This window comes from Alexandromys fortis, unplaced genomic scaffold (genome assembly GCF_014885135.2).
Source record: "Alexandromys fortis isolate MF-2015 unplaced genomic scaffold, M_Fortis_MF-2015_v1.1 scaffold_3, whole genome shotgun sequence".
Classification (NCBI taxonomy): Eukaryota; Metazoa; Chordata; class Mammalia; order Rodentia; family Cricetidae; genus Alexandromys; species Alexandromys fortis.
The window spans coordinates 1,034,084-1,057,172 of NW_026067909.1; the positions used below are offsets into that span (position 1 = coordinate 1,034,084).

At 48.1% G+C, this 23,089-nt stretch overlaps 1 protein-coding gene across 5 annotated transcripts in view; it reads right to left on the reverse strand.

Annotated features, from left to right (window-relative positions):
- Chst15 (carbohydrate sulfotransferase 15) overlaps positions 1-23,089 on the reverse strand; it is an 83,698-nt gene that overhangs the window by 54,338 nt on the left and 6,271 nt on the right. Inside the window, exon 1 of one of the 5 annotated variants that reach the window (XM_050137325.1) lies at positions 21,902-22,059. The exons of the other annotated variants lie outside the window; for them this stretch is intronic. The gene's annotated coding sequence lies outside the window, so the exon portion shown is untranslated. Of the gene's footprint in view, positions 1-21,901; positions 22,060-23,089 lie in introns of those variants that run through there. 5 annotated transcript variants of the gene reach the window in all.

Below are 23,089 nucleotides of genomic sequence, written 5' to 3' on the forward strand. Positions count from 1 at the left end.
AGAGAGAGAGAGAGAGAGAGAGAGAGAGAGAGAGAGAGAGAGAGAGAGAGGACAGACGGAGGGAGGGAGAGAGACAGAGACAGAGGGGGGGGAGAGAGAATCAGAGTCTCAGGTTGGTTTCAAACTCCTTATGTAGTTAAGGCTGACTTTGAACATCAAACCCTCCTTCTTCCACTTCTTCATTCTGGGATTATACCACTTGACATTACCATCCTTGTTTTGTTTTGTTTTGTTTGAGTTTTTGTCCCCACTCCCACCCACTCACCCCCATGAGAAAGAGATGTGTGTGTGTGTCTGTGTGTATAGTGTGAGTACATGCATGCAGAGGCCTCTGTGTGTGTGTCTGTGTGTGTGTCTGTATAAATGTGGATACACCCATGCGGAGGCCCAAGGAGAACACTGAATGTCTTCCTCTATTCAAAACCACCGAACTGTGTGAGACAGGGCTTCTCACTAAACACAAAAACTATTGCTCAAGAGCCTGGCTGGCCAGTTGCTCCTGGGCCCACCCTTCAGTGCTGGGGTTATAGGACAGGTACCCTTGGCTTCTGTGAGCTTTTACAGCAAGTGGTCTTATTCGCTAAGCCAGCTACCAGCCCCTCCATCTCCATTTTAACTGTAGGAGCTGAAATGAGGTTAGTGCTGAGGACCTGTGTCCTTGTGACTACCCCACTGCTCAACACACAAACCACTCCACACGGAGTCAGGGCTCTGCCAGCCCCTGTATTTTCCTCTGGGCCCCCTGCTCCTCAGAAGGTGAGCACCTGAGCCAGACACTCCCGGAATTGCCTGTGGAATGGCCCGTATGTTCATTTTTTGCTTCAGTTACTTCACTAATTGAGGCAAAGGTGCTGAGAGTTTTGACATTAAGTATCTGAGTAATTGCCTTGTTGCCTCTTTTCACTTCCTGGGCTTCGACACAGCCTTCCGCAGCCCTTTGAAAACGCAACTCTATCTGGGGAGAAAAGCTGCAAACTTCAGTCTCTAACTCACTTTCCCAAAGTGTTTGATGCCTTAAGCTTGGAGTTATAAGTCAACCGCCTGAGAAAACTTCTTCAACTGTCTGCTTCTCAGGCTTAAAAACAAGCCCTGGCCTGGGTTACAAGCCGGGGACAAAACTGACACAATCCATGGAAAGCACTGAGTGAGAAGCCCAGTGTCCTACGGTTGCCAAACTACCGTGTCTGTCTTTCCCATGGCTATTCCCTTCGCCATTTCTATAGTCTGTGTTTGGTGACATGGGGTTGTGTCTATTGTCGGTCTGGGCCATAACACGCAGGTTATAGAGACAGGCGTCTCTCTTGTCTCTTCTAGAAACCAGATTCCTTGAAATGCTTCCGATACGAAGCAGGAAAAGGTGAAACCATTTTCATGTCCTCTCTACGGCAGCTGTGAAAAGTATCATTACACTCTTATTTAAAAAAAAAAAAAAAAAAGTTCTTCAGCCCACCTTAATATCCCTGCTCTCAAATGGGGGAAAATCAGAGGAAAAGTTGACCTTTTAAATTTTTTTATTTTTTATCATTTAGTTATTTTTATTTTATGTGCATTGGTGTGAAGGTGTCAGATCCCCTGGAACTGGGTTTTCAAACAGTTGTGAGCTGCCATGTGGGTGCTAGGAATTGAACCTGGGTCCTCTGGAAGAGCAGTCAGTGCTCTTAACCGCTGAGCCATCTCTCCAGCCCTGGAAAAGTTTACTTCTAAAAGGAGACCTTTTTTTTTTTGGTGAATGGCTCTGAAGTGTTTAATTTTAATAAAAAACACAAATTAAAAATGATAAAAACAGGTCTTTTTTTATTTTAGCACGCTCTGCTTTTTGGGCCCCGAGTACACAAAGAAAGTGTAGCAAGATGATCCATGCCAGAGAGCGTCAGAGCACGCCTGCCTGGGCATGTATCTCTGGACACGCTGCCACAGGCACAGTGGGACAGGACAAGGCAGATCCAACACCAGCCTCTGCCATGCAGAAGCACAGACGCTCCTGGGCTCTGCATAAGCCTCCAATCCCACCTTCATGCCAGCTCAAGGGCCTGAAGCACATTAGTCTGTGCTTTGCACTCACTACGCAAGCTGTAAATGCCCACGCTCCAACATCCCATTGAATCCCCAGCAGACAGTTCAGGCTCAAATGAATCCCGCAGTCTTAGCCCTCTTACAAACCAGCGCCTCATAACCAGGAAGCACTAATCTTGCAAAGTTCAAGTTTATCCCAGAAACTTTCTAGGCTCCCTCCCCACTGGCAGCAGGGAACAGTGGACTAGAAGCAGAGACACCATGTCAGGGGAACACGTAAGAATCCATCAGGACTAGCCATGGGGATTTTAGAAGGGGTAAGGCCTGGCCTTCACTGTGACAACACCATCCAGGTCACCAAGCATGAGAGGGTGATGCAGTAGAGCACCATGCAGGGCCTGTGGCCTGGAAAAGGCTGAGGATCCACACTGACAGTTTCAGGTACTAGAAACATACATCACTGGCTGTAAACAGAGAGGCAGGCACCGGTGCACAAACTGGAGCAGCACGCTCCTTCATGAGCTCCCTGTAGGGAACACATGTACACAGAGGCCAATCTGAAACACATGCACACAGCTGGCCAGCTTGTCCTCACCAGAGCAGACTCCAATCTTCTTGAGGAGGAATACCGATTTTCTACCATACAACCTGGTACCTGACTTCAGTCTCTCTCTCCCGAGGGACTGAACCGTCAGGATTTAGAAATCAGTGTGCATTAAACGCGGAATATACCGGGGTCAAGAAGTCACCCCAAATGCATATTCCCCTGAATTTGAAGTCCACCTATTCCTCCCTCTAACTGTAAGACTTTGGACAAGTGGCCACGCCTGCTTCCCCAAGGCACGTGGAAACAGTGACATGGCCACCGTGCTCCAGGAGAAAGTAATTAGGATGGCTGTAGAAACTCTGTAAAGAAAAAACCCAAAAAGCCAATGAAGTGAACAGATCTAATCCCAGAGTGGCAAATAATGTCTGTTCTCGTTCACGTGATACCTAGATCTTTACATATATATACATGCTGTATATTATATGACATGAAAGTAGACTCAAAACTGTCTAGGGCAACAGAAGGGACTAAGAGTGGAGAGAGGGGAGACAAGGGAGTAGGGGGTATGGGCATCTGCTCAACATACAGTGTGTACCGTTATGAAAATGGCCTAAGGAACAGTTTCACATCCAATGACACATTTCACATCAAAGATTCAAAAGTAAACACCCAGCTTGGGGGTGAGGTGGAGGGGCAGGCTGCAGGTTGCATTCTTGACTGAGGTGGGAAGATACCTGGGGAGAAGTGGCAGGAAGAACAAGGCCCCAACTTTCCCAGGGTTCCCCCTTTTTGGACAGTGGACACAATGGGCAGGACCCCCACAGCCAACCAGAGTCCAAGAGACCCACACGAGCAACCAGGGGTCCTCAAGGATAGTCATCCCCAAACACCACTCCCAGGAGACAGAGACAATGGGGAACAGGGGTTTCCTCCCAGCTCTGAACCCCCTGCTGGACTTGGAAGACAGGACACTCCTCACAGCAGCTCTAAGCATGAGCCCCAGGAAAAGCTCATTTCCGTGTGCTGTTCAAGCCACCACCATCTTCAAGATGTCACCATTTCCACACGTCTTCATAGAGAAGTTGTTAATGAAAAATGCTCATTTTCAGCATGTCCCATTCTGGGTGCTAAATTCCCATCTGACCTGAGAGTAACTGATCTGTACTTATTTCATAATGTGATTTTTATGGAGTTATATGCCCGAGCTGCTCCAAATACTCTTTTAAAATAATCTTTCAGCACTGGAGGTGAGAATCTACTTTTAAATTTAAATTAAGTGAAATTAGGAGAAGTGAAAAAGAATCATAGAGATCTCATTCCTCGGGCTTTCCTGGTCACATTACAAGTGCCTGCTGGCCACGTGGCAACGCCAGGGTGGGTCATGCAGGTAGGTAGATGGTGCAGGTGGACAGGCTGTATGTCCAGCATCACCAAAATGTTGGGACTACTCGAGCTGTGAGCCCTGGAAGGCGAGGTCAGAGTCACACTTCTCACTCCCTCCTTGCAAGCCTGCCAACCAGAAGGCATTGGGAAGCCACTTCCCTGAGCTGCTATAACATAAGACTGGGCAATGCTTGTCCCGGTGGATGAACCTATGTAGCTGGAGTCATGAGGGTAGGCAACAGCCTAGGTGTAACAGCTCCAACTCCTTTCTCTCCCATCTCCTGAAGTCCTTGTATGATTGTGCACGGCAGCCCCAGACTCCCCTCTCAGGAGGGCAAACTCCAGGCTAGCTTCTAAATCAAACACTTCCATCTTAAAGATTAGCCCTGAGACTTTACTCCACTGTAGGCACATACCCCAGAACACCAAGACCAAAATGCTGGTCATGGGCCCCTTCTCAGAGATTGACCAATCCCCAGGGCCCAAATTTCAACACAGACTACACAGTCCCAACTTAAGGACTCTCTCCCTCATCCATCAATCCAGTAGTCATCTTCTGGGAAGTTCGGGCAGGACACAGAGGGAATCTTCTCTCTCACGTTCCCTTATGCAGCCTCTTACCTCATTTTTCAGGAGAACAACACACTGCAGGGGGACTTGTTGTGATCACTTGAAGGGCTGGCAGAATCACCCTCAAGTTCATCCCCAGCCAAGCCATCTACTCCTGCATGCATGCCCATCAGAGACACCTCCCAGGCTTACCAAAAGACACAAGCTGGAACAGCCCGAGTTCTCTTTGTAAAGCTCCAACTGTAAGTCTCTCAGTGTCAGCCCACAGTGGAGTGGATGAATGCAACCCAACTACAAAAACGAACAAGCAACAACAGGGAAGAGTCTCATAAAGGCAGGTGTTGAACATAAGAGACCAAACATAAAGGAAAATATACCGCATGATTCCGCTGTCATGAAGTCCAAGATCCAAAAAAAAAAAAAGATCAAGGCTGTGGAGGTGAGGCAAGAGGTTTCCCATGGGCAGGGTGGGGAGGTGGCTAGTGACACGGCAGGGTCAGGACTTCTAGGTTGTCACTCATTCTCCTGCTGGTTGTCCATGGGGGAGCTGTTTGTTACCGCCCTTCAGGCTCTATACTTACGGCGTATAGCTTTGATGTAAGTTGTACTCCAGTTTAAAAACAGAACATAAATCACGGCTATAATCTCAGAGCTCAGGAGGGAACCGCAGGATTAGGAGTTCAAGGCCAGCCTGGGCCACATGAGGCCCTGTCTAAAAAAAGAAAAAGAAAAAGAAAAGAAAGAAGGAAGGAAGGAAGGAAGGAAGGAAGGAAGGAAGGAAGGAAGGAAGGAAGGAAGGGAAAAGAGAAAGAAGAAGCAGTTCATAACATTAGTTTAATGGGTAGAGTTTCTGTCAATGGGGTGGAGAAGATCGCGTGGGCCTTTGTCTAACAGCCTAGTCCTCGCATACCTTCACCAGGAAGGTGAGTGTTCTTCCATCAGATCAATGCATTTCCTTTCAGAGGTGCCAAACCGAACTTCCACTCTCCATACTTTTTTAAGTGGTTAGCGGCATTCATAAGCACTTGGGGCTATGTTTTATGATCTGGCAGGCAGTCAGATGGCTAATGACCTCCAAGTGCCAAGGTCTTAAATGGTTCCTCTCTAGTGAAGACAGCCAGCAGGTTATAAGCCTTGCTCAACCACTCAGTGGCCACTGGCAGACGGGGGCACACAGTCAGGGAAAAAGTCTTAGGTGGACATGTGAAATAATAAATACATACATACATACATACATCATTTTTTTAGCTATAAGTAAAACGATCCATTAACAGGGGGGAAAAAATCAATCCAGTCCCCAGGAACAGGTTTCTAGCATATTCTAAAACTTAGGAGGAGAGCCACAGGTCCATTGCTCTGTTGTCATTTGGGTGACCTCTTCCCTGATGGTCCCTTGATACCAATAACAAGACCATGGTCACAGAATCCCTGTAGCCTTGCCTTCAGGGAATCTTCCAGGTCCTTCTATCCCCTTGCCTCTGGGTTCAGGGCTTCAGTGCCCCAGCTCCTCTCCACGCTTCCTCCCCACAGTCTGGAGCTCTGGAACGCTACCCACCACCCTCCCTGCAGTAGGCTCATGTCACTAGCACACCACTCAGCAGTCTCCCCTAGCTGCTATTGAAACCAGAAGGTCGCTTGGTTCCCTTCAAGGCTCTAAGCAACTTCATGAAGGCAGGACCCAGGTGTGCACCTCTGTAATCAGGTAACGTGTCACCTGCCCCTGCGGGCTGAAGAAACTGACTTAGGTTGAGTTATGACAAACCCAGGTCACAGTGACCAAGCACCATAGCTTGCTTTTTCTTTTATCTCTACAGCTTGCTTCCATCTGAGGACACTGTCCAGGATGCTGAGTCCAAGGCACTAACAGGAATCCACTACCTGGTTCTTTCAGTCATTGACAGGTGCTACCGAGTACCACTGTAGCTGGCTCTGGGCATAGAGGGCAAACACAACAGAAGGAACCCTGCCCCACTCAAAAGCTGCTGAGGCTTCGCAGAGGACAGAATTTAGCTTTCCTGTTTCCCTCATTCTCCTTTCTTGGTTTTTTTTTTTTAATTTGCCAATTAAGATAATTATTCTCCAATATCTTTAAACCAGACTTATCCAAGTGTAACAGGCTCTCGTGTCAGGTAATAAGGATATCACGGATTTTTAATCCTATTATTCTCCTTTTTAAAGTCAAAACAGTGATTGTGGCCGTCTTAACAGGAGACATAAACAAAACCAGCTTTCGCCTGAACACGTAAGCTCTGTGTTTGTCATTCAGTGACTATGTTAAACACAGGTTCAGTGCTCTACGGCCCATGAGGATCTAATTCCAGACAAGCAGGTATAGCCGACCTCCCCCTGTTGCGCCCGCAGCACACCTGGCTGCCTGCCACGCTTCCTCCCCATAGCCAGGAGGCATAAAAGACAGCCAGCTTCTTTTACGAGTCATAGCCCCCTTCAGATTTACCAACTTGTGAGAATGCAGAGTGAGAGCAGAATCCTGGCCGGCTGGGGATTCACAAGTCCAGTAGCCTCGGTACAAACTGAGGACAAAAGGTGGTGACCATGGAGGCCGTATGCATCACTGCCCCGTGACCCAGCTCTGAAGAAGTGTGGTATATGGGTAGCCCTCCCTGTGTAACTCTGAGACCCTCCGTTCCCCCAATCAATGTTTAGGTAATTTTCATCCTTGTTCAAGATTTCCTGAGTTCGAGGCCAGCCTGGTCTACAAGAGCTAGTTCCAGGGCAGGCTCCAAAGCCACAGAGAAACCCTGTCTCGAAAAATCCAAAAAAAAAAAAAAAAAAAAAAAAAGATTCCTGTTTCCAACTGAAAATCCTTTAAAGTCTGAGCTGCCCTAGGCTGGGAGACAGCCCTTGACACTACTCTGTTTCTTTTAGCTTCCCAGAAGAACAGGGCACCTACCACATCTTGGACCAGCCTACCACACCTGGATCCTCGTGCTGAAAGAGAATGAAGCCTTGACAAGAGGCGGATAGGTTCCTTCCAAGGCTCTGCGGCCACTTGCTCCAGAGGGAAGACACCCTACACAGCTCCTTTTCTCTCCAAAATGCTCTGTCCCCCTCGGGAGCCCCCCGACTTCGCAGGGTGGCGTTCTTCACAGTAACCAGGGTGACCTTTGAGATCGTAGGCTCTCTCCAAGAACATTCCACTCAGCTACAGAGGGCAGAGCCCACGCAGAAAATATCAGAGGGAAGAAGCCAAGAAGAAAGAGGAGATCAACTTCCCCTCTTGGGACTGAGACACAGAAGCAAAAAGCCAGAAAGAGAAGCTTAGGGTAGCTCAGGGTAGCCATTCACAGCACTGGATAAACACACCAGCTTGTCAGCCTGTTTTCATCATGCAGGGCACAAGGATTCACACACACACAGACACACACACACACAGACACACACGCATGCACGCGCACACACACACACACACACACACACTCTAGAAGAAATGCATATTCATTTTCTGTCTTCTCAAGGCAGAGCTGTGAAGACTGCGAGCTTCATTAGATATCTAGGTCCGCGCCGCTGTTCATTCTGAATAACCCAGGGGTAATTACTCCAGAGTCTTGATGCATGGAATCCGAGCGTCACATGAAACCCCAGCTCTGATTAGAAAAATCATGATGTGCCACTTCAGTTCGTCAAGCATTCCCTAAGAGTATCCCCAGACAGACACCCGTGTCCCCAGATAGGCACCCAGCCAGCCTCCTCAGAGGTCTGTACTGCCAATACAGCACACCTCCACTGTCTGGACATGTACAGTCTGACTCTCTCTGTATGGCCTACATCGGGTACCAGCTTCAGTGGCATATAGGTTTCCAGGGCTGGGTGGATGGACAAGAACTCAGCAGTTCCACAGTCACATTCCCAAAACCAAGCCACGCTCAAACCCTCTGCACACTCGATTTAACGCTCTGCTGGCCCCATTCTGAAGTTCTTAATTTTTTAATACGGGACTCATATCACCATGTTGTGTTGGAGCCTGCAAATGACATTGCCAGTCTAGAGATTCATAGAGTTTAATAACGAAAGCTGAGATGCAGCTCAGCTTGGAATGAGAATGACCCCCATAGACTCACATATTTAAAACTTTGTCCTCAGTTGATGGCACTGTTTGAGAAGGGATGGAAGATGTGGCCTTGTTGGAGCAGGTGTGCCACTGGGGGTCAGGCTTAGAGGCTTCAAAAGACTAGCGATATGCCCAGTGTGTCACTTTCTCTACCTCCTACTTGTAGATCAAGGTGTGAACTCTCAGCTCTTCCTGCCGTTAGGCCCTTGCTCCACCATCATGGATTCTAACATCAAATTAAATGCTTTAATTCACAAGTTGCTTTGCTCATGCATTTTATAGGTGTGTATTTGCAATCCCAGCACTCACGGGTAAATACAGAAAGATCAGAAATTCAAGGTCATCCTTAGCTACATGTTTAGTTTAAGGATAGCCCAAAATATATAAGACACTGTCAGAAGGAGGAGGAGGAAGAAAAGAAGAAGGAGAAGGAAGATGGAGGAGGAGGAGGACCATGAGGAGGAGAAGGAGGAAGAGGAGAAGGGGGAGGAGGAGGAGAATTAAGACGACAATGAGGGTCGGATGGAGAGAGAAAACATTCCCAGGGATCTCTTCCTATTCTTTAGAGATAATGATGGCAATCATTCAGAAAATTGCATTCTGTCTCTCAGACATGGGATCATCGCTGGGACCTTCCTAGGAGTGCTTGAGAATGTGGATCCGAATGATCCCTCTCTCGGGAAGAGCTAGCAGCAGCCTGTTTATCACAGTTCCCATCTCAGGACTAGCTCCCATACAGCTCTGCCTGACAATTTAGCCAACACTAGGCCCTTTAATTTATCGCACTAATGTGGTTAGACACTGGTCCCCGGAGTCAGGCCATCTCACAGGCACTGAAGAGAGGCCATGGGGGAAATTTATGAGCCAAGGCTTATCCCTCACAGCCTCTATAAATGGGAAAATCTTTACCTTCGTGGAGTGATGTGCTTAGTCCCCAACCAGAAGAGAAAATTAAGCCCTTCACGCAGCGCTCTGCACTGTTGGTTTTTACAGCTTGTCCCCCAGCCTGTGCGGCTTAGACACCATTTATAAACAGGCTTCATTTTAACCTTCCTTGGTAGAGAATACAAAACCCAATTAGGTACATGCAGATAAAGTTCGCACATCCCATTCTAGCGGCATGTCACCATTTATGCCGCTAGAGAGAAGGATGCACACGCATCATTTGAGTCTTGAGTCCTGAGCATACGTGAGGGTTCTGGGTCCGCCTGCCACTCAGAATTTTGCACCTTGAAATAAGTTTGTAGGTAGCCTAATTAAAATATATCAAAACATAAATTAATAGGAACTAAGGCTTCTATCACAGAGAATAGGACTATAGAAATCTCCCTACCTTAAAGCGTCTCCAAGGGGTAGGGTAGAGATTTTGCTTGCTTCTTTGAGGGTTCCCAGCTCTACCAATAGGACCATTTCACCAGAAAAACCAACTGCACTTAAATTAAGAGACATGACAGAACTCAGACAAGCCCATCTCAGAGCTGGGAGGCCAATGATGCTCAGAGCAGTCTGGTCAAGTGTGTAGGCCTGATTCAAGGACTAAGGCCTACCAGGCTGCAAGCAGTCTCTGATTCAGACTGCCTGGGTTCAAGTCCCCACTCTACCACTGAGTTACAGGAATTTAAACTGTGAAGTGGGGGCACTGGGCTGTTAAGTGTATCTCCTCAAAGGCTTCCAAGAATATTAAATGAAAGCAGCTCATATTAGGTCCCCCATGCACGCTGGTTACTGTGACCATATCTCAAGAGCTCCAGATCTCTGTGCTATGTTCCATTATACCAGCCTGAGCTGAACCATCCCTCATCTCTAAGAACTTCTCAAACCCAGGTAGGAAGGTTCTCTTAGTATACTCTTCAGGGACAGAAACCTATAGAGTACCACATGGGCAGCAGAATTTGGGAAAAACATTAAAGAGGCTCTTCTAGGATTTATCGACCTGACGAAAGCTAATGTCATTGACTGCCAATTGGAAAAGATCCAAAAATCATCTAAAGGATAAACGACAGGGCTGAAATTCTCGAAATCCTAAAATGCTTCCAAAGTGCTGTGGATCCCTGGGCTTAATAACATCAGAAGGTGCAGGATGCAGCCTGCAGCTTTGTTAATGAGACTGGGCCAGCCTCAATTTCCTGGCTTTTATGGGGTCTCAGGGTCACAGATGATGCTATCATGGTAGGAAGCTGGGCGAAGGGGACATAGGAACACTGCGACTTCCTGCATCTCTAAAATTATTTCAAAATAAAAAGTTAAAATTATGAGGCAGCGTTAGAAGTGGGGAAAGATTAAGGGGGCCCTTGGCAGGTTTTCAGCCTGTCAAGACAGTTTCCAGACAGTTGGGCTCGGGCTTGGAGAAGAGAGATGGTGGGTGAACATCTGGAATGATTCTAAATCAAGCTTCTCTGAAAAAAAAAAAAAAGAAAAGAAAAACTATCTTCTTTTCTCTCCATTTTTACTAATATACAAGGAAGTTTATATTTTATACACAACTTAAAAAAACTAATCATAAGCAATAGGAAGCAGATCTGTATATCGCCACATGATAAATATTTATCGGCCAAACTTTCTGGTGTGATAGTCGTAAGGACAGCCAAGGAGAACCGGAACACACGGAAAGGGACAGGAATAATCTGCTGAGCACCTGTCAGTTCGTATGCAGGGAAGAAAGGCTGGGGTTAACATGCCATGGGTGTAGCCCAGCTGTGGACAAGGTCTAGGCGGAGGGCCCAGGGAACCCTAGTATTGCACCATGGAGACAGGATGGAGGCAGCCTGGGGGTCTACTACCTAGGAGACAGAGAGGCAGCAGCAGCTGAGGGAAAACCCATGGCAGGAATCTCAAGAGAAACATCTGGAAGCAGCAATGGCAAGGAGCAAGGACGAATCAAGTTCTGTAGAAGAGAGGAGGGCAAGAAAGTGTTGATCTATGGGGTAAGGGGGCCAGTGTGCACATTTCCCGTGCCCGGTTCCTGTCCCTGCTTGAAATTATCACTGGACTCAAGCTAACAGCCTTGCTCACCTTTGGACTTTGTGTTTATTTCAGTATTGTTTCCAGGAGTATGCTTCCGGCTGTCCACCATGGTGTCCCGTCCCCCTCTTTCCCCCGCCAGCTCCCATTCTCAGGTCAACCACTGCAAAAAGAGACTGGGCTACTGGTATATTTCCATCTTTCTTTCCTTTCCTGACTTCTGAATCTCAAAGCAGCTGCTGGCCAGCAAGGCTCGGATGGGCGTTCATCATCCTAATGGAGGAAACGGCAAACGGCAATTTGGGGTCAGACTATTTGTTCTTATGAAGGGGGAGAAAATCTGGCCACTCATCCTTGGCAGGTCTCCCCGGATACAAAGGCAGCGAACAGGGTGGGGGACAGAACGGGTGAGGAAGCCTGCAGCCACCCTAGCACTGTGGGTCAAGACACTTGCACCCACTCTTGCCGCCTTCTTTCCACCCATCAGCCTGTCTATCCATCCACCCAGCTGCCCAATCCTCTCCTTCCAAGATGAGGAAGACTCATTTCCTGCTCCAAGGGGACTGAGTGGCAGCGATAGAACAAAGGCAAGTGGGTGCTGTCAGCCACTGTCACAGATGACGCCCAAGCCTTCGGCCGGGCTGCTGTGGGATAGAGGGGTGGATCCACTCACAAAAAGAAGGAAAACTAATCTAAACCACACACACACGCACACACACACACACACACACACACACACACACACACACACACACTGCTGAACAAGAGCAGGTGAGGTGCATCTAGGAAATCTGGACATGAGACCTAAAGACAGTCAGAGGAAGTCGTCACAGACACTCAGGACAGATGAGTGTCATGGTCACGATCACTGTTCTGATTACCTAGCCCTCATCTTCAATGTGAAAGAGCTAGAAATGGCCCCTCGGAGAATTATTGTAATCACAGCCAAGCTCCAGAGAGTGTTTCCTAGCAAAAGAGCTGGGCACACATAGCTCTACACACATATGGGCATGCGCGTGCACACCTGAGCACACGTGCACCCCTATACACACAGATGCCACCAACAAGCCAGTGCAAACAAACTAATAGAAAACCACAGGAAGTCTAAGTCTTTCTAAACCCCATGGGGTTTCTAGTACGCTGATTCAGAGTCCCTACCTTCCCTCCTGATTTCACCTCTTTGCACAGTTGTGAAGGCCTATTAGTTATGATGCTAGTGACCACAGCATGACAGAGCTAGGCCGGTTAATTCGGGGGAAGGAGATGAACAATGTTTCAACTCATCTTTCTCTCATCTGCATCTTCCTCATGCACCTTTTCCTGAGTGGCCTTCGCTGGACCCTTGAGACTTGGGCCACTGTTTGGTCTGCCCTCTCTGCCTCGCAGTCCACCACAATGTGAACAGAACCCTCCTCATCCTCCCAGGGCCACCAAGCTTCCTTTAGACAGAAAGCAGCACCCTTTAGCTCCCCCACCTTAGGGACAATGGCAGCTTCTTATTCACCCTGTGCCATCTTGCATCCCAGTCTGCCTCTTCTCCAGCATCTCTCTAGCACAGCTCCAACAGAGAGGTCACAGTTTGAGGGTTTGAACTAAGTTCAGAACGGGAAGAAGCCAGATGGCTCTCTATTGGGCAGTGGGGTCCTTCTTGTCTCCCTGACCCAATCCATAATCCTAGGTTTCTCCATCATAGTGGATTCTGTCAGCATGGCCACATCATTAAACCCACGGCCACATCATTTCAATCATCAAATAGAAGCTTCTCCTTCTATGACTGTCTCCCACCTCTCAGAGCATTGGAAGGTTCTGCAAATTGAGGGGCACCTGTGGGGTCTCTTCTCTGTTCTCTGTGCATCTCCATGTATAAGTGGGCATAACAGGCATCTGGCTTCCTGGTCTCCTGAGGTCAGCTTTGGCCATGTGGCTGTCTTGTTTGCTGGTCTGGGTGGCAAAGGACCAGTTCTGAACTCCCCAGTATCCTCTATAGCCACTTCACAGGTACTAGGCAGAACTTCTCTCCCACACAGAGAGACCATCCCAGCTGCAAAACACACACATCCACCGCAGTGGAGCTCAAGAGGGACTTGGAAACAGAGCATATAGAAGGCTGGCCTGGGGACACAGCCAGACCCCCAGGACTGCACACTCTAGTCCATTGCCAACCCCAGCCAGGGAGGCCTCCAGCTTGGCCCCAGTGGAGTCTTTCACATGCTTTCGTCCAGCACATTTCTTTAAAACACAACTTCTTAATGTCTCCTGGAAACACAATCACAGCCCCTTGTTTATAGACTTGGCCAGATCAGATAAAATTTCATCCTCTGAATTGGTTCCTAATTTAATTACCCCCTCCCCCCCAGATCAGCAGCGGCCTCTCTGGCTGCAGGGACAGAGAACTAGAAAGTCACTGGCGCCACAATTTGCAGCTCTCGTTGGTATCCGGTGGAGATGAGACTTTCCCAGGCCTGTGCTACGTTAGGAGTAGGCTGAAGCAAGGCAGTCACCATCCGTCCACACACCCTCACCTACTCCCCAGCCTGCTCCAGAAGGCAACCTGGAGTTTTAAAAAAGACTTTGAAGGAACATAGAGATTAACCGAAGTGTAACTCGGAAACCTAGATACAATCCTGGCTCTGTGTGTGACTTCTCTGGGGCCTCAGTTTCCCCATCTATAAAGAAGATCTGAACTATGTTAGCGCAGGTCCTTGGAACTCAACAAGTCAGGCTCCTCAGTACCCCCCCCCCAGCATGACAACAAGCAAGGTCAGGACCTCACTATAATGCAAGACTTCTTTAGGGCCGGAGAAAGAAAACTAAATAAATCCCTGTTGTTAGGAGAAAGCAAAACTATCTTAAAACAAAACAAAATGTAACCCTAGAAAGGGAAACACATTCACGTGAAAAAAAGGCCTACACACAAAAGTTTAAAGCAACGATGCTCAAGAAAGCCCAAACCTGGAGACACTGGAAATGACTCCCAAGGGACACTGTCATCAGCCCACCCCACAGACTATTCTCTGGCCATGAGAAGAATGGACTTCATATGTTACAATGTGGATAACACCGTCCTCAGAACACCACATCCTTCATGATTCTGTCCTTACAGAAGTCCAGAATTGAGAAGCCGGACTGACAGAGACCAAAAGTTGATTTGTGACTGTTCAGGTGGTGGGGGTGTATGACCAGGGGGGTGGTAAGCAAAGGGTGCGGGCTTTCTTGTTCAGTGGGTGAAATGCCATAACACCAGCTGTGATGTCGTGCACATACCTATGGGATACACAGAAAACATTAAATTATCTATTTCGCACGGATGAACTACATAGCACGTGTCTCTTGTCAACTTGGCTAGATTTAGAATCACCATGGAAGCGCACCAGTGGGGTATCTGGGAGGGTGTTTCCTGAAAGACTCAACTAGAACAGGAAGACCCACCCTGACTGTGGGGAGAACCATCTCACAGGCTCAGGTCTCTGGCTGAATAAAAAGGAGACGCAAGCTGAGCACCAACACTGGTCTCTGTCTGCCTCCTGACTGTGGCTACAACGCACCCAGCTGCCTCGTGCTCCTGTTGCCAGGCCTTGCCCACCATGTGAGCTGTGCCCTCCAACTGTAAGCCAGAATAAACCCCTTCTTCTTAAGTCACTCTTGTCTGAAATTTTTGTCACAACAATGAGAAAAGTAACTAACATGGTGTGTAATAGCACCAAAAAAAACCCTGCTTTTAAAAGAAAATATTGACTGGGGTTTCTTTTTAAGGCCTTCTGTATGACTTTCAAAATCGTCTGGATGAGAGCTATGTTCTGCATATATGAATATGGGAGGCAGCCAGTCCCTAGGCCATCTGAAGGGGAAGCCCTGTGAATAGACAGGGCTTCCTCTTGTAAACCAAAAACCTGCTGACTGGAGAAGTGAGCAGCCCGGCGGCTTTTCCATTGATTTGTTAGCAACAGCTGAAAGCAAATTTATCTTGCACCACTCAAACAGCAAGGAGGCTTCACCTGCTTTTTAATACATCATTTTTATTCAGAGCCAAATCACACACAGGGCAAAGGATTAGTGGACTCCCCATGGTTGGCTAGGGAGCAAATGTTTTCCCCTGCTTTGGCCTGACAGATAATTCTGAAGAGGGGATCAAAAGCACTAGCTTTCTTCTCTGGCTTCAGGTATCCCACCTACCCCTCACCCCCAGCACCTCACTGAAACTGCTATCAAGTGGGTATAAATAGCTTCTCAGAGTTAGCACAATGCAAATGCCAGGCTGATACATTAATGGGCACCCTTTCACACACCCCCCTCGTCCTCCTGATAACTTTCTTAGGCAAGTTCAGCACATCCTAGAAACAACTATTGCCTGACTTCCGACATAATGCGCTTCCATTACTGGACAGAGGTGGAACTCCCTGGAATGTATTATCTGTATTTAAAAAAACTGTGGCAGACAATAAGGGCCACACCATTGTGAATCAAGCCAAATACAAGCACAGACAAGAATAGTGTTACCTTAATTCAATCCTTAAAACGCACAAGATGTCCCTAGGGTCCTCACTCCTGAGCCCAGATAACAAGTCCTTTGGGTGAGGAAGGTCACCTAAAGCTGGTCAAAGAGAAATGGGAAGTTTCATGCTTGGTGGTGTGTAACACAGAACTCTATTCTGCCCTTGGGCCACTTCCTTAGACTTCCTCTTCCATTTGGGGTTCCGCGCCCCAGGATTGTTATGAAGGAAATGCTCCCAAGCAGGAAAGCAAGACATTCCTAGTCCCAGAACTCCATTCCCTTTGAGAGACAGAGACGAATAAGGAAAGATGGATCCTGGTGCCTCGGCGAGTCCTTGCCCCAAGCCATCCGTGTTCAGTGGATGGAGAAAAAGGCAGCCTCCTCTAAGATAAGATGCATGGGCTGGCTGGGAAGCGAAGACAATGGAGGCCCTCTACTCTAGCTCCAAAAGGAGCCAGAGATGAGAACCAGAGATGGGGGAAGGCGAGAGCCCTGGAAAGCACCTTTCTAGGGTCCTCCCATCTCCCCTTCCTTTGCCCTTCATCCTGCAGCGAGAAGGAGGCTGCTACATGAAGGATGCTCAGGGTCCATCATGGTAGGGAAGGCTATAGACTGGCAACTCCATCCAGCCTCAGGAGCTGACAGCCCACCCTATTCGAATCTCAGTAGCCAACCAGCAAGCAGAGAACTAGGGGCAGAGAGACAGCCGGGCTACAATTATCTAGCTCTGTCCCTGTGATCACCCAGCTGCCACTTAGACCCCATTTCAAAAAGTTCTACAGTCTCCCAGAACAGTGCTTCCAGCTGGGGACTGAGGATTCACACAAGTGAGCCTGCAGGGAATGTTTCACACTCAAAGCATAGCAGCCTACCCTACATAAGCCCCTGGCCATCTCGTAATGTAAAATGCATCCATCCGAACTTCAGAAGTCCCTGTAGTCTCAAAGTTCCAACACTGTTCAAAAGTCCAAAGTACCTTCCGCGACTCATGCACTCTCTTAACCATGAGTCCTTCTAATAGCAAACACCAAGTAACATGTTTTAAATACACATTGGTGTGAAATAAACATTGCCATTCCAATAGAAAGGAACAGAGAAACACTGCAAGCGAAGACCGACTAAGGCAAGACCAAAACCTAGCAGGACAAGACAAACAACCCCTGTAGCTTCACGTCTAACACCCAAGGCTTTCAATGGAGGCATCTGGACTCTAATAGGCTTGAGCAACCTCACCCTTAAATCCTGTCACCTCTAACGCATACAGCCCCTTTGGCGTCGCTTAGGTTTCGCTCAGTGCCTGTAGCATCCCTTTTCCTGGAATGTAAACATCCCTGGTCTCCACTGCAGCTTGAGCTTCATCTCCACAGCTTCACAGGTAAACTTTCCAGGAGCTCCACACTCAGAATGCGATTTTCCTATGTGTGGTCTGTCCTTCACGGCTGTTTTCTGGAACCCTGGTGCAAGCCTCCACCACCCCAGGGCTCTTGAATTCTGCATGTTTGCAAAATCGGCACAATTTGCACAAAGCCAAATTCTGCCAAAAGCTCAAAATGAAGCCTGGCTCCCAGGGACTTTTGGCTGCAGTGACCCCAAAAGCCTGGAGGGCTGCACCTGGGAAAACACCTCGCCAGGTAATCCTGCTGGACGGGGGTAACCTGGAGGCTTTATCTTCTTAAGTGATTTCTTCTCCCACTGGTTTACATTGCTATACCCTGGAGTCTTCCATAAGTGAGATCTTGTCTTCAAGGTACCATTTCCACTGTCCTGGGGCAAGAGCTGCAATTTCTCTTGAATGGCACTCATCTCTTTAATAGTCCAGTCTGATTTGCCAGGACCTGCCTTGTCCAGGACCTTAAACAAAAGCACAACCCTTTCCTGGCCAAACCGTTCATTTTTTACATCTTTTTTTCTCCACCTTGCTAAAAGCAGCGAGCCCTAACCATGTCTTGGCCTGACTGCTGTGTTGTCTTCAAATTTCCTCCACTAATGAGTTAGGCCATTTCTATTTCATTCAACCACTCTCGAATTTTCAGAACAAGGACAGCACAAGGCCAAGTTCCTTGCCAGAATTCAACATAAACAACCTCTTGCCCAGAGGGAATCTTTTTTTCCCCTCTCGTGAGCCCAACCTTTACTGTCCACAATTTGTATTGGTGTTCTCGTCTTCCAGACTCCCATCAGAAGACCTAGTAAGTTCTGCTCAGCTAGTCTAGGGATTTTTAAACTCGTCCACGTTTCTCCTGTAAACCAGTTCTAAAAACCCACAGACCACATGATCGGGTTTATCACAACCACAATCCCATTCTCAATACTGACTTCCTAGTGAAGTTTTCTCATTGTTGAGACTAAATGCCTGACAGAAGCAACTTAAGGAAGAATTTGTTTGGATTCGTGGCTCAGGGGCTTTCTCTGCAGCTGCTAGAGCTTATCATGTCTTGGTTGGCAATCAGCAAGCGCCAAACTCAGAAACGGCCTAGAACCTCAAGCCCTACCTACAACCTTACATCCACCAGCTAGGCACCCCCTCCCAACACTTCTACAACTTCCCCAACAGCACCACTAGCTTAGAACCACATGTCCAGACACACGAGTCTGTGGGGGACATTTCACACTCAAACTGAAGTACCAATGAAACATGCTTGATACGCTGGCTTCTTCAAACGGAGGCCACTTGAGAAAGAGGATAGAGACTGAGGGTTCCTCTGGGCCCTTTGTGTGCCAGGCGAGGGTCCTCTAGCAGAAGGTCTGTACTGAGAGTCCCCTCCAGGCTTTGGTGAGTGTGACAGACTCACCTTTCCTGGTGGTTGTTCCTAAGATGGTGTTAGTTACTGAGACTTGAGCCACACAACACAGACTCTGTTGGCAGTGACAGTGCCCTTATCCTCTTGTAATTTGCGTGGCCATCCCCCCGACTCTCAAGCCCGGCTCCTTTCTCTAGCTCAGGAAGGCCTTCAGTCATCCGTCCCTTCATCCCATGTCCTAATTTGTGACCCTACAATGTGGATATAAACAGCTATGTTCCTTCATCTGTCCATCTGTCTTATGTCAGTTTAATTTATTGTAACCCAGTCAAGAATCCAGATGTACAAGGAAGACATTTTTCACCCTGTGACGTTCTCCATCCAGGACTGATTGAGAGGAAGTCCCAGAAGTGACCTTGCCCCACGCAGGGCAGATGGTCGAGGCCAGTTCCCATCAGCCACTAGCCTTGAACCCGGAAAATACGACAGGCCAGAAAGGCAAGCAAACATTTGACAGACCTGGGCTCGTCTCCAGAGGACGAACGAAAAGCCAAATTGCCCCCAAAGACAATGAGAGAGGAAATTGTCACACAGATTCCACAGTTCAACACCAAACCAGCAATGGGTCCACAAGGGTTCCAAGATGACTCTCCTGGATGTCTTCCTAGAGCAATAAACACCTCTGAAATGACATGCACAGTGAAACGACATGGGGATCGACCAGGACCACCAAGTCAGCCCCTACCTAGATGAACAGGAAACGGAACCAGAAATCAGGGTTAGATGATGCCACGAGGCCTGGTCCCAAAGGCTGCTACTGTTCCCTATAGCTCTACCGCTAAAAATACAGAAGGATCAGCCATGTGTACTGAGAATCACTGCCAGCAATGCAGATTCGTCCGGGGCCAGCACTTTCCAGGAGGCCTGGAGATCCCTCATGCACACAAAGTAAACACGGTCTGGTATGTGTACATTTGGAAGACTCTTTATATAAACAGGTTCACAAATTGGAGGAGAAAAATCCTCTGTAGACTAATAGTCTGATTTGGGGTTTAGAAATTACAGTCACTAAAAATATACACCAGGACAAGCTTTATATTTTTAATGTAAATATTTACATTCCAAACAAAGGATCCTGGAACCTTAAGACAAGCTATATGTTCCAGGCACACAAAATGCTAACAGCCCCTGGCTCTTGCCTGAGTGGATGACCCTTGTTTATATTCTTGGAACAGCAACCAAATCCCCATAACATTCTTCCCACAACTCTCAAGACGCACCAAAAAAAAAAAAAAAAGCAGTGATTGTTCTTAAAAATAACTGCTCCAAGAAGATGCCAGGAGTCCAGCGTCATTACACCAGGCTCTTCTAGAAGGTCACCAAGTGTCAACTCCTGGGTCATTACACCAAGCTCAGAATCCCTATCTTCTGGACATATACGAGCATCCTCCAGAGACTGGCTCTCAGACAGATCTTTGTAAACTGATGTACCGATTCAATACGTGACAATCACTCTCAACTAGGAGCAGAGCCAGCCATGAGAAAGTGAAAAGGGACAGCCTCCTCACTGATAAGGGGCCCACTAGACCAGGCAAACAGACATTACCCAGAAAGTCAGACCACGCTACACATGGAAAAACTCAAAACCGAGAAATACAACGGAGTGGAACTGTAGAAGCTCAGAGGAGGAAGGCTGCACATGGATGGGACAAGAAGGCACATGACAGTGGCCAGCTGGGCTTCCTAATAGTGGTGATACTAAGGCAACGGTTGGGACACAAGGAAGAACAGCCAGATGCAGGGGCTCCCCTTCCCGGTGGCGAGGGACTTGGGTGCAGCCAAGTCTAGGCTGGCTGGTCAGGGAACTTGGCACAAAGACAGAACTCTACCCAGTAGACGTGCAGGCCAGTGGCAGGCATGCTGGATGACAACAGTCCGGGCACTTGGAAGACCGAGACAGCATAGCACAAGTCCATCGGTTTGAGACCAATCTCAAGGACAGAGCAAGACAAAAAGGAGAAACAGGGGGAAGGAGAGGCCCACTTCCAGTTGAGGGGCCAGGAAAGAAGGAAAGAAAAGCTCTCTGGCTAGCAGGCAGCCATTACCTCCATTCAAGTGGACTGCATTCAGGTTAGAATGTAGCCTTGAAGTCTGTGGTCAAAGCAGATAATAACACAGAATTGATACATCACAAGCACATTACCACCACCCTGCCCATCACATACCCAAAAGATGACACAGACCAACTGGATATTTGATCACACTGTGAACCCCAAGATGGTGTTAATTAACTAAAATCAACCTTGAGGCAAGAGGCGGAGCAAGGATATAGTTGACAGGAAGTAGCCATCGAGAGTTAGGGGGAGTCTGGAAACCTGAGAGGGACATGTACAAGAAGTAGTGAGGAGAGACTTTTGAGTTTGGGACAGCTAAGGGGAGCTCTCTTGTTGGGCCGCTGGCTAAGAAGGAAGATCAACTGGTTTCTTCTTGGCCTCTCTGAGCTAGCAGGTTTACCCCCAGTATCTGACTCCTGAATTTTTATTGGTAAAATAGAATGATAGAGACTTAGTTAAAAATTACATTAGGCTGCAGAGGCAGTGGCAGTTCCGGCAAGATGCAGAAGTCCCATCAGGCCTCAGCCTGAGCAGTGGGGCAGGAATTGCTGAGCCAGTCAGTAGCTGAAACAGCAGTAGATTCAGGTGCAGCCACTGTGCCTATGAAAGCAACACCAACTCTTCACCATGGACCAGACACTAAGCTCAGCACGTTGCTTCCTGCCTGCGAGAGAAGTGTCTATGCCGAGAAGTGTCTATGCCGAGAAGTAGCTGCACAGTCCCAAGAATACAGAAGACACAGATGGTCACTGCCTGCCTCACCTCTCCTGCTGCCTACCCCAAGGAGGAAAGTAGCTATCCAGAAGGGACTGAAGCTTCCCATGTGTGCAGACTGCGGAGTCCGTCAAACCCTGTTTTGTAGTATACCTCACCCACCATACTGGTTCAGCATACATGCCAACCTCAGCTTCAGATAGAAACAAAGTCACATTTGAGTTCCACCATAAAACTGGCTGGATCTGAGGAAGATCCCTGAAACCCAGCTTGTACTGGTCATAATAAACCACTCACCAGGCAGCAGTTGTCACATGAGAAAACTGTGATACATTCAGCCTTGTCCCAGGGTCATGGGAATGAGATGGAAAACCACAGCAGGGACTTGAATCGGAATTGCCATGAAGCTGCCGGATGGGCTCTGCCGGGGACCTTAGGTGGCTTTTCTGAGTGGCTGGGGGTCCAGCCTCTGAGCTAGGAGAATGCACTGTGTCCCTAAACAGGCTGACCAGAAGTGCTGGCTATTCTTCCAATCAGCTGAGCTCGCTCACAAGCGTAGAAAGTGCAGGCATGCTCCAAGCCCCATTCATCAACGGTGTGTCACTTCCCTCCCCCAATCTCTTCCACTCTGAAATGCAGGGTTGGGCGGTGTGATAAAGGTGCCACGGGCCCAGTACCCCTAGGGTAGCTAGCTACGAGGGCACAGAAAAGTACGACAGTTCCATCCTGGCCCATCTTCCTCTTAGGTGGCTGTACCACTCTCTTTTTGACCACAGGGAACAAAATAGCCCAGCAGGCACATATTCCATTTCCAGAGAAAATGTGAAACCATCGGCCCCAGAACACAGTAAGGAAAACATAATGGTGCCCAGCCTGTATCTAATTATCTGCCCATGTTGGGGTATTTTCCAGACACCTGGGTGACTAGGCCGCCTGCTTCAGTGTTTCTACCGCAAACACAATTCTGGACAGTATCCAAGTTTCCGGTTTTTTTTTTAAACGACACCCTCTGCTTTTGAGGATCTGCCAGCATTACTTTCCTCAGAAGTCTAAAATGCCTGAACCAAGATGAGTTCTAGAAATGTAAACGAGGTGTCAGGAGCACCTGCCCTCGTCAGGAGCTCCCTTCCAGATCCATTCTCTCTTAGGTTCTTTCAAACTCAGAGAGGGGCTCAAGATGTGACATTCAAAAGCCAGCTACACCAACCAGCACATCTTTTTCTTTCTGGAGGATGGCCTGGACTCTACTTAATGTGACAGCATCAAATAGACAGGCACCTACAGCCTACCTACAAGGCCAACTAAAAGGGGCACAGAGGGTACCCCTTTTAGTGGGTACCCCGTCTTCTACCTGCACAGATGAGAAGATGTCTGGGAGAGTTAAAGCCACAGCCTTGGGAAACCTCACTGGGACAAGGCAATAAGGGGCTCCCCCTAGCTCTCTCTCTCAATGCTTTTCTATTTTTTTTTTTTTTAATCTTGCAC